At 40.1% G+C, this 12,833-nt stretch overlaps 1 non-coding gene across 1 annotated transcript; it reads right to left on the bottom strand.

The window, feature by feature from the left end:
• Window positions 1–11,363: 11,363 nt before the first annotated feature.
• Window positions 11,364–11,470, bottom strand: LOC137767902 (U6 spliceosomal RNA). The gene has a single exon (XR_011074593.1). It is a non-coding gene; the product is annotated as a U6 spliceosomal RNA (small nuclear RNA).
• Window positions 11,471–12,833: the final 1,363 nt, after the last annotated feature.

Raw genomic sequence — 12,833 nt, 5'->3', positions numbered from 1 at the left:
CTGGCAGTCCAGATGGGGAAATAGACTCACGTTTAGAAAACTCAGACATAAGATCGTTTTGTTTTAAACAACATCTATCCTCCTGAAGATCTCCCATCAATTCAAATGTTTTTCAAGACTAATTTGAACAAAAGTCTGTGGTGAAATGATTTTTGTTTAGCAGCTCAGGTAGCAACAGTATCTGCAATGGCCTCAGTTCCCCAGCTTTGGAATCATATAATTCTTGGTGAATTTTTTAACTTGGGAAATGTTCATTTTCTCCATATTTACACATTCACTAGAACATGTATTAATATTCTTATACCATGGGATTTTACCATTTTATAATTCATATCCTCAAATAGTGCATCTGCTTTTCTGTCCGAGGAAGAAAAGTACTGTAACACAATTGAATGTGTTTTGAGAAGAGCACTTTATTTTGTAAATTAAACATCAGGACTCGGAGATGTGTCACCTGGCACTTGGTAGGTGGGCAACAAACGAGTATTGAAACAACAAAAAAGAAAAATCAAACCAAAAAAAAAAAAAAAAGGAAAGAAAAATAAAGAGGAAAAACAAATGAATAATGCAGTGAACTCACTCTCAGGGTGCAGTGTACACATGTGGTGGAAATGAGACAGTTTCTGAAAATCCTGAACAAGTTTTGGAAGACTTTTTGTGGGTGGGGGTTAGAGGGGGGGCAAACAATATACCTGAAAAAAAAGAAAAAACAAAAAACAATGGGACGGAAGGAGGCAGTTTTGCTCTGCCTGAAGCTCGAATGTAATCACTCAGTACTGCCCATCAAACTGGGATTTGCACTTCCCCACTCTCCTGTTAAGCCTGCAGGGCAAAGGGGGGGGGGTTGTTCTTCCCTCATACATTCCTTCCCTCTCAGACCAAAAGGAGCTGGATATGGAGACACAAAAGTTTAACAACTGAGGTGGAAAAAGGTCAATCAGAAAACACACCCAAGAGCAAACCCAGGGCATTGCCAAGGGGAACTGGATACTGAACCATAGAAGGATTATATCCAGAGGGCAGACGTCCCAAAATCGGGGTGGGGAGGTGGAGGGCAGTAGATTCCAGGTCAGCACTAAGACCAGTGTGAGACCTGGGGACTGGGAAGGTACCGAAATCTAAATCTTAATGTAGCATCTTAAAGTTTACTTTAAATAATCCAATAGAAGGAGATGGCAGTTTCTAGGGCCCTTATTATGCAAAAAATGCTCAGTGAATCTTTGAAGGGAGTCATTTTAAAGACAGAGGAATGGAATCCAGGTGGAACTGGGCAAGCACTGATTTTCAGCCTTGGCTTCTCTCTGGGGAGCTCTTAAAAACCTGGATGCTGAGGCCGCACCCCAGACTGATTATATCAGAATCTCTGGGGGTTGGACCCAGGCATCAAAATTTTTAAAGCTGCTCAGCTGATTCCAGTATACAATGAAGTCCCACTGAAAGACTCTTTTGGAGACAGCTGGGACACCCAGTTTAACCTTCCAGGCAGATGCTCATTGCATTTAAGTTAATATATTTCTAAGTCAAACTTTGATTTAGTCTGTGAGAAGAACTCAAAGGTAGATATATCAGGGCATAATTGATAATTAGAGCATATATTCCACAGGAGCTATTGTAGAAGGTATCACATTTCTTAGTTGGCTTCCTCCCTTCCATTTTTCTTTTAGAGCCCAGAAGTTTTAAGTGAACTAAATAGTACTTTGAGGACTGAGAGTCTCTAAGTCTTCCTGGGTCTTCAGGGTTGTAAACAAATTTCTATAACCTCAATTTTACGTAGTTTGAACTTGAAACTGCTTCACAAAGTAACTGCAGTCAGAGTGAAGTGATCATCCTTTTTCTTTCTTTCTTTCTTTCCTTTTTTTTTTTTTTTTGGCTGCACCCCACAGGCTTGCAGGATCTTAGTTCCCTGACCAGGGAGTGAACCTGGCCCTGGCAGTTAAAGTGCCTAGTCCTAACCACTGGACTGCCAGGGAATTCCAGATCATTGTTTTTCTTTCTTTTTAAAAAAAATAAATTTATAAATTTATTTATTTATTTATTTATGGCTGCATTGGGTCTTCGTTGCTGTGTGCGGGCTTTCTCTAGTTGCTACAAGTGGAGGCTACTCTTTGTTGTGGTGCGCGGGCTTCTCATTGCGGTGGCTTCTCTTATTGCGGAGCACAGGCTCTAGGAGCGCGGGCTTCAATAGTTGTGGTACGTGGGCTCAGTAGTTGTGGCTCGAAGGCTCTAGAGAGCAGGCTCAGTAGTTGTGGCGCACAGGCTTAGTTGCTCCACGGCATGTGGGATCTTCCCGGACCAAGGATCGAACCCGTGTCCCCTGCATTGGCAGGCGGATTCTTAACCACTGCGCCACCAGGGAAGTCCCTCGATCATTATTTTTCAATGAAGTTAAAATGTATATACAGATATGCACGAATATTAACTTACATTTTGATGAGTTTTGGTAAATGAATACAACACCTGTGTAACCACCACTCCAAGATGTGGAAAATTTCCATCACCCCAGGAAATTTCTTTATGCCCTTTACCCCTCTCCCCATAGCAACCACTCTTCCAATTTCCACCTGCCTAGATCAGTTTTGCCTGTTCTTGAACTTAATTGGAATGGAATTACACATCATGTACTCTTCACGGTGATCTTTTTAAAAACACAAATTGGATCATGTAAATCCTCTGTTGAAAACCTTTAATGGCTCCCTATTACTCTTGGAATAAAATCCAGATTTCTCCTTGTGTCCAGAAAGGGCCTGTATCCCTCTTAATCCTCCAGCACTGCCTCCCAACTCTCTCCCGTGCTTACTATGATGGTGATCTAGCGACCCTGGTTACCCTTCCTAGTTCCTTCCTACCTGGGGACTTGGCTCAGCTGTATTCCCCTGTTAACTCCCACTCACTTTCAGGCGTTGTCTTAAATATTACCTCCTCTCAGAGGCATTCCCTGGTGCCCCAATTCTAAATTAGGTTCTCCTTAGGTTTTCATTTCTGTCACTATCACAGTTAGTAATTATATATTTACACATATTTGTTTTAAAAACTTTTGCCTGTGCCGCATGGTATGCTGGACCTTAGTTACATGTATTTATTCTACTTTAAAACTGTCTATCTCCTTCACTTTACCCACAAGGGTAGGGGCCATGTCTATTTTGTTCACCACTGTATTTCCAGCTCATAGTCCAGAGCCTGAAACATATTAAGTGTTCAATAAATATTTGATAAAATAAATGAATAAAATGGTTTAATTTTACTCTTGAATCTACTGAGTTGCAAAATGATAAAAAAAAAAAGAGATGGGGAAGAAAGGCAAGAAAGATGTGGGCAGGTAAGAGTGGGATTCCGAAGGAGAGCTGCTCCTCTTTAATCGTGAATAGTGAGAGTGAGGAATGTGTGTTATATACAACAATGGAAAGAACACTCGGGAAGGAGTCAGATCACCTAGTTGGCTGACTTCTCTGGACCTGTAACCCATCTCCTCATTTATAAAATGCAGGATCTGGACTAGAACATTTCATCAGTACTGCCTCTCCTCCACGGAGCACGTGGAAATATATGGGGGTATTTTCCACAGTTCCACAATACTTGGAGACCACTATCGGCAGTTATTAGTTCAGAGCACCAGGAATGTTAAATGTCTTGCATTGTATGACACAGTCTCAACCCTGTATTATCCAAAGTATGTGTTGAGAAACACTATAATACGATTCTATGAATCTAATAGGCATGGCCTGTGGTTCCTCATTTTGTGATACTTCATAGACTATCTTCCAGGTAAAAGCTTATTGCATTTAAATTATCTTACTTAGAAAATTATCTATTTATAAGTCAGACTGCTTGCTTTAGTCTGTGATAAAAACTTAATGGTATAGGACTTCCCTGGTGGCACAGTGGTTAAGAATCTGCCTGCCAATGCAGGGGACATGGGTTCAAGCCCTGGTCCGGGAAGATCCCACATGCTGTGGAGCAACTAAGCCTGTGCGCCGCAACTACTGAGCCTGCACTCTAGAGCCTTCGAGCCACAACTACTGAGCCTGCGCTCTAGAGCCCACGAGTCACAACTACTGAAGCCCACGTGCCACAACTACTGAAGCCTGCGCACCTAGAGCCCATGCTCTGCAGCAAAGAGAAGCCACTGCAATGAGAAGCCCGCACACCACAACGAAGAGTAGCCCCCGCTCGCCACAACTAGAGAAAGCCTGCGCGAAGAAACGAAGACCCAACGCAGCCAAAAACAAACAAATAAATAAATATATTTTAAAAAAACCCTTAACGGTAGACATACTATCAGGGAATAATTGATATTTGAGGTATATATTCCACAGGAACTATGTAGAAGATATCATATTTATTAGTTTCTTCTCCTTCCTTTTTTTTCTTAAAGAGCACAGTAGTGGTAAGCATTTCTCTAAGAAATTAAAAGAGCTTGATGCTATTTCATTCTTCCTTAGTAGACGTGTAGGTAGACGTCAATTTACATTTGGGAAACTGTTATGGACTGAATGTTTGTGTCCCCCCAAAATCATACAATGAAACCCTAACACTCAATGTGATGGTATTTGGAGGTGGGGCCTTTAGCGGGTAATTAGGTTTAGATGAGGTCATGAGGGTGTTGTCTCCATGATGGGATTAATGTCCTTATGGGAAGACTTATTAGAGGAAGAGAGACCAGTGCTCCCACTTTCTGCCATGTGAGGACAGTGAGAAGGTGGTCGTCTGCAAGAGAGAAGTCTCTTACCAGGGAACCAAATTGGCTGGCACCTTGATCTTAGACTTCCCAGCCTCTAGAACTGTGAGAAATAAATTCCTGTTGTTTAAGCCACCCAGTGTATGGTTTTTGTTAAGGCAGCCTGAGCTGACTAATACAGAAACTAAGGCTCAAAGAAGAAAAACATTAAAATTATACAGAGAACCCTCCTGTGGTAAGGTTGATATTTTTAGTGTTGTGCTTCCTAGGCTAATGTTTTACCCACCAGAACTGACTCTCAATTATAGTAATTAAGGAGACTATTTGTTAAGTGTAGTCTTATTGTCACAATTCTAGGGCCTTTGCCCACTCTAAAATTCTATGCTGTTAAATATATATATATATGGTGGAAACAACACAAATGTCCATCAACTGACAAATGGATTTAAAAATGTTTATTCATACCATGGAATATTATTTGGCCATAAAAGGGAATGAAGTACCAAAGCATGATACAACATGGATGAATCTTAAAATTGTTAATACTAAGTGAAAGAAGTCTCTCACAAAAACCTACTTATTATATGATTCCATTTATATGCAATGTCCAGAAAATGCAAATCTATAGAGAAAGTAGATTTGTGGTTTCTTAGATCTGGGGGTAATGGAGGGATGGGGACTGTCATCTAAAGGATACGGGCTTCTTTTTGAGGTGACGCAAACATTCTGAAATTGACTGTGGGGGGGGGGTAGGGATAAATTAGGAGGTTGGGATTGCCAAATACACACTACTATATATAAAATAGATAACTAATACGAACCTACTGTATAGCACAGGGAACTCTACTCACTACTCTGTAATGACCTATATGGGAATAGAATCTAAAAGAGTAGATATATGTGTATGTATAACTGATTCACTTTGCTGTACAGCAGAAACTAACACAACATTGTAAATCAACTATACTCCAATAAAAATTAATAAAAAAAAAAATTAACTGCGGTGATGGTTGCACCTCTGTGCAACTGTGTTGATGGTTGTGAATATACTAAAAACCATTCAACTGTATACTTTAAGTGGGTGAATTACACGGTTATGTGAACTTACATCGATAAACCTATTTTAAAAATATGAAAAGGTATTCAACTTCATGCATACTTAGAGAAATGAAAATAAGAACAACAACCATTTTTCATCCATCAGATTGGCAAACATTTTCAAGCCTATAATATTTAGGACTCGGCGAGGGTGTGGGGAAGTTGGTGCTCTTGTACACTGCTGGTGGGAGTAGAAATTGAGGCAGCCTTCTTGGAGGGAAATCTGGTAAGACGTTTCATGATTCTATATATATATGAACCTATATCAGTAGGTGTATATATATATATATATATATATATATATATATATATACACACACACACACACACACACATACACACACCTATTGATTTAGTCATACCACTCCCAGGAATTTATGCCACTGTACAGTTATCAAGCATAAAAATGATTACCAAAACATTGATTACAATAACAAAAATTGAAAACAACCAAAAGTCAATCAATAGAGAATTGAGCAAAATAAATGATAGATCCATATAAATTATGAATACCGTGCAGCTGTTAAAAGAATGAAGGTGCAGAACAGTATATATATAATATGCTACTGTTTTGTGCAAAAAAGGGAAGAAAATAAGAATAAAAAAATATATGTATGTGTGTGTTTGCATAAAGAAGGATACACAAAAACTAATATAATATAAATGGTTACCTGATTGAGTAGGAACTAAGTAGATATTAGGCAGAAATGGATGTCAGACTTCTCACTGAATACCTCTTACATTGTTTTTTGAGGCTTTTGAATATCTAACCAGAATAAATTAAATTAAAAAATTAAGAATATGACTGAAATAAAAGAATAAAGCTTATCTACAGTAAATAAAATACAACTTATACAAGATACTTTTTTTTTTTTTTTTACATCCCCTATTTTCTAGTTTTCATTTTTCCCATCTATTTCATTTTTGGGGACATGCTTCCATTTGTTCTGAACTCTCTATAAACCTTATCATCTCAGATACTTTAAGTGAAATAAAAAAGTTACAGAATAGTAAGTACAGCACTCTTTCATGTACTTATTCAATTAACGAATACTTTTAGGTCCTTAATTTATGCTCTAGATACTAGTGATATGGAAGAAAATAAGGCAGCCAAGGTTCCTGCTATCATGGAGATTACATTTTAGTAATGAGTAGGTAGGCAAGCACATAAATAAACAAGGTAATTTCAAACAGTGATAGAAGAAAATAAAACATGGTGATGGGGAGTGACTTGGGTCGGGGAATAGTTACTTGATGGGTGTCACAAAGATCTCTCTGAGGAAATAACCTATGAACTAACCCCTGAGTGAGGACAACCTGGGAGAAGAGAGTGGTCCAGGAAGATAATGTAGCGAGTGCAAAGGTCTTGAGAATGGAACAAGTTGGCAAGTTTGAAGATCTAGAATATAGTCTGTAGAGCAGGCAGAGAGTGGTAGGAGATGAAGTCAGAGTGGTAGTCAGGGGACAAATCACGGGTTTAAATAAAAGAATAATACGTACGTTTGTATATAAATTGAAAATATCCAGAAGGACACATAAAATCTTATTAACGTTATTAAGTGGCTATTTTGTGGGGATAATGGTTAGTAGGACTCTAATTTCCTTTATTCCAGCAGGATTTGGATTTTTAAAAGTACTTTAAAGTGCATAAAAGAAATATGCTTCAAAGGAAAAAAATGTTAATAGAGTGTTGAAGTAGGAATCTAGGAAAGTGAATTTTGTACCTAGAAGCTTGATGATTCCTTTGGTCCTAGTCCCTCTAGTGGCAGCTGTGGGGCAGTGCTGGTGACAGTGTCTAAGCACAAGCATCCCATGGTGAGAGCTAAAGTATCGTTAATGAACTCTGAAATACTCAGAAGTCTGAATTCTTGAAATCGTGTAATCCTTGCCACATGGTGAGTGGGAAAAATCCAAAAATCGCTACAGTGATTGTTAGTCACCTACTGTATACCATAAAGCAGGGGCCAGCAAAGTCTCCAGATTTTAAAATCAAAACATGAGGAAAACGCTCCAGTGCAGTAGTCTTACAACTGTGTGGCTTAAACATCCAGGCCCTGGTTACACCATCTCTTCTCAGCCTTCCCTCAGGCCTATAATGCCCTGTCTTCTCTCCACCTGGACGAGCTACATCTTCCACCCTTCTTGGTCAGCCTACCCCTTCTACATAGCTTCCCCCGACAACTTGCTTTGCCCCCTCCGTAGCTCATCCCTTGGCATTTCCTGACCAGGATAAAAATAGCTGACGTTTAGGGAGCTGTCACTGGGTACCAGACACCATGTTAATTAATGTTACCTTGTTCAATCCTCAAATCAATCCTGTGAGGTGGTCCTGTTATTACCCACCTCATACAGATGGAGAAGGTAGACCTGAGGCATTGGGGCATAAAGTAGGATCAGTGCTGCTAAGTGGTAGCTTGCAGTTGAATCCCTGTCTGACTCTAGACCATAGACATTTAGCCAGCAATCGATAACTGAATATAGTTTTTTATTTGGATAGATATTGACTATATAATCAGTGTAGATCACAGGGCATAAATTCAGATGTATATAGGCACCAGGATGTGAGTACAGAGAACCTGACATAATAGTCTTTTATATATATATATAAATTGATTTTTATTTATTTAATTTTTAGCTGCATTGGGTCTTCGTTGCTGCGTGCAGGCTTTCTCTAGTTGTGGTGAGCAGGGGCTACTCTTCGTTGCGGTGCGTGGGCTTCTCATTGCAGTGGCTTCTCTTGTTGAAGAGCATAGGTTCTAGGTGTGCAGGCTTCAGTAGTTGTGGCACATGGGCTCAGTAGTTGTGGCACATGGGCTTAGTTGCTCCGCAGCACGTGGGATCTTCCCAGACCAGGGCTCGAACCCTTGTCCCCTGCATTGGCAGGCAGATTCTTAACCACTGCGCCACCTAGGAAGCCCCATAACTGTCTTTATTTTCTCAAAGGGATATGTCCTCCCTTGTTTTTCTTGAAACATGGGGCTTTTGTGCTCTATTTTTTGTTCTACATTTGATAAAGTAGGAATCAAAAATATTTCACTTTCCTCTTACAAAGATTTGTGATAATGCCTGGCAACTGACACTTGGCCTCAGTATCAGAGAGCAAGAGTTAGGAGACTGTGACAAACTCAACAGCATGGGCCCCATCTAATGGGGGTGTTCCCAGCTCAGCTCCAGACAAATGCTGCCGTTGGGAATGGTAAGTGAATCCCAAATCATCAGATCTTTCAATTTTTCAAGAGAAGGTAGAAGCCTGGAATTTTATGCAAAATCTCCCAATTTAAAAATGTTGCACAGGAAGATCAGCTCAGTGCTTTGTGACCACCTAGAGGGGTGGGATAGGGAGAGTGGAGGGAGATGCAAGAGAGAGGGGATATGGGGATATATGTATACGTAGAGCTGATTCACTTTGTTATACCAGCAACTAACACAACAATGTAAAGCAATTATACTCCAATAAAGATGTTTAAAAAAATGTTGGCAATGATTTCACATTTTAGGAACATGGTTTGGTAGGACTGATTTGATCAGTGGGTCACAAGTTCAATCTTGTCTCTTTAACTGCAATGCAAGTTCCTTGTGAGGAACTGCTAAAACAGATTTCATTTACATCTCTCACAGTGCTAGGCACGAACCAAGTACTCAGAGATTTTTGCTCAGCCGTGAAGCTGCTCATGAGTATTATTCTATATTTAGATTTCAATTCCTTTTGGCAAACATTTATCTGGCAAGTGGGGGCTTTTACAGAATCACACAGTATCTGTGAATTTATCACTGAATCAAATGGATTCTCTGAATTTACTAAAGAGAACAATGGGGCCTAGGACACAGAAAGTATTCATTAAAAGTTTGTTTTTTAAAATATATTTATTTTATTTTATTATTATCGTTATTATTTTTCTGGCTGCATTGGGTCTTTGTTGCTGCACGTGGGCTTTCTCTAGTTGCAGTGAGAGGGGGCTACTCTTCGTTGCAGTGCACGGTCTTCTCATTGTGGTGGCTTCTCTTGTTGCGGAGCACGGGCTCTAGGTGTGCGGGCTTCAGTAGTTGTGGCATGCGGGCTCTAGAGCACAGGCTCAGTAGTTGTGGTGCACGGGCTTGGTTGCTCCATGGCATGTGGGATCTTTCCGGACCAGGGCTTGAACTCGTGTCCCCTGCATTGGCAGGTGGATTCTTAACCACTGTGCCACCAGGGAAGGCCAAGTTTCTTGTTTTTATTCCATTCATATTTCCTGAGTATCAGATTAATATCCTTGGTCTAGGTCATACCTTGATGCACATTATAATCACTGGCCATAGCTTTAAAAAAAAAAAAATCCATGCCCCGCCCCTAGAAACTCCATTTTAATTGATCTACAGAAGGGTCCTGGCACTGGTATGTGTGTATATATGTATATACATATATGTGTATGTATATGTGTGTGTGTATATACGTATATTCACCAGGTGATTTTTTTTGGCCGGGCCACCAGCTTGTGGGATCAAACCCGGGCCCCTTGCAGTGGAAGCCCAGAGTCCTAACCACTGGACCGCCAGGGAATTCCCCACCAAGTGATTTTAATGTGTAGCCAGACTAGAGGATCACTGGTCTAGGTTCTGGGAATCAGAACTCATAGGACCAGATAATCTCAGATCTTACTGCCAGAAGTTATCTCATGAGTTATTTGGCCCAGTTTCATGCACTTAAGTCACTATTTTCCTAAAACTACCATCATATCTGATTTGACTACTATATTAACCAATATACTCCACTGCAATTCTATTTGAGAAGAGGGGAAAAAAGCTGAAATGTCAGGGAGATATTCAAGTGCTTGTTTCCCAAACATAATCAAGTGACTGTTCAAGGAATTTCTGTTTAAAAGAAATCTGTTACAGTAATAGTAGGTCCAAACTAATAACTCAGTGACTTCTGCCTCACTAACAAGTGGCATATTAACCACTTTTCTATGATAATTAAAAATGATTTTTTAACGTTTTTATTGGAGTATAATTGCTTTACAATGGTGTGTTAGTTTCTGCTTTATAACAAAGTGAATCACTTATACATATACATATATCCCCATATCTCTTCCCTCTTGCGTTTCCCTCCCTCCCACCCTCCCTATCCCACCCCTCTAGCTGGTCACAAAGCACCGAGCTGATCTCCCTGTGCTATGCGGCTGCTTCCCACTAGCTATCTATTTTACATTTGGTAGTGTATATATGTCCATATATACACTACCACTCTCTCACTCTGTCCCAGCTTACTCTTCCCCCTCCCAGTGTCCTCAAGTCCATTCTCTAGTAGGTCTGCGTCTTTATTCCCATCTTGCCCCAGGTTCTTCATGACCTTTTTTTTAGATTCCATATATATGTGTTAGCATAAGGTATTTGTTTTACTCTTTCTGACTTACTTCACTCTGTATGACAGACTCTAGGTCCATCCACCTCACTACAAATAACTCAATTTCGTTCCTTTTTATGGCTGAGTAATATTCCATTGTATACATGTGCCACATCTTCTTTATCCATTCATCTGTCCATGGACATGTAGGTTGCTTGCATGTCCTGGCTATTGTAAATAGAGCTGCAATGAACATTGTGGTACATGACTAAAAATATGGAACGTTTCACGAATTTGCGTGTCATCCTTGCGTAGGGGCCATGGTAATCTTCTCTGTATTGTTCCAATTTTAGTATATGTGCTGCCGAAGCGAGCACAAAAATGAATTATTTTTTAAAAAGAGAGAACACACACACACATAGTAAAAGTGAGAAAGGTATAAAAGTACACAGTAAAGTTTACCTGCCATTCCTGTACCTGAGCCATCAAGTCTGCCTCCCTGAAGGCAGCTACTCTTATGGGTTTCCTGGGTATCTTTCCAGAGACATTATAAAGTTATTTTTTATTTTCATATTTTGGCTTCAGTTAGGAATCTTTACTTCTGTCACTCTCCTTTTTGACAGATCCTTCAATACTTCCTTAAGAGCAAAGGTGCTAAGGTTAGAGGGGGAAAGAACGATCTACTGTGAGAGTGTTAGAACTTGAAAGGACCTCAGAGATCATCCTGTCCTCTGCTATTCCAAGTGTGGCCCCTGGATTAACAGGGACTTCACCTGGGGGCTTGTCAGAAATGCAGAATCTCAGACCTCACCTAGACATCCTGAAGCAGATGTTTTATCTTCACCAAATCACCAGGTGATTCGTGTGCACTTTTAAGTTTGAGAATCATTGCTCTGATCTGACATCCTCCTTCTCAAATCAAGGAAGCGTGCGTGGGTCAACAAGGAGCCAGTAGAGAGCTGATACGAGAAATCAGCTCTCCTAACAGCCTTGTCAAGTGCATTTTCTGAAATGCCTAAATTCTGGCCAGATAATCTGATGCAATGTTTTTATGCATTTTATTCACTATGAGCTTTGGAGTCAGACACAGCACGGTTCAAATGCTAGCTTTACCAATGGAACATAGTAGGAGCTCAATAATGGTGATTATACTTCCTGTTATTACCGTTATTTTTAAAAAATAAAGAATTTTTCAGAGCAGTTTTAGGTTCACAGCCAAACTAAGCAGAGTTCCCATTTACTCCCGTCCCCCACTATCGATATTCGCACACATTAACAAGTGAATTACTATCATTTGTCATTGCACTTTGCACTTGATTAAAACCTCAAAGCAATGTTTCAACAGCCTTTAACGAATCATTTACAGATTCTATGCCTGACTTAGCAGAAACACTCTTTTTTTTTTTTAAATTTTAAATATATCCTGTTCCTGTCTCAGAATGCTGTTTTGCTCTGGCAGTCAGGGAGGGATTTTATCAGGCAGCCTAATAAAATGAAAGGACTAAAACATAGGGAGGCTAAGGTCCTGGCAGGTTCCGTTTTCTTTCCACTGGATCTTATGTTGGAACAGAGCAGCAGATTCTGAGGAAAAGACGTTGGGAGGTAGGAGCTAAATCGGAAACTAGGCCTTTTTATCAGCGAGCTCAGCTGGTGTCCAAAACCCCAGCCTGAGCCAGGAGCAGGGAAATGAGAACGAATTGTTGCAGGCACTTTCTGGAACCTGGGGTTTAGCGCCTTGGA

Source organism: Eschrichtius robustus, chromosome 7, assembly GCF_028021215.1.
Source record: "Eschrichtius robustus isolate mEscRob2 chromosome 7, mEscRob2.pri, whole genome shotgun sequence".
NCBI lineage: Eukaryota > Metazoa > Chordata > Mammalia > Artiodactyla > Eschrichtiidae > Eschrichtius > Eschrichtius robustus.
Note: the sequence above shows the minus strand (reverse complement) of the source record. Positions and strands in the feature narration are given on the sequence as shown.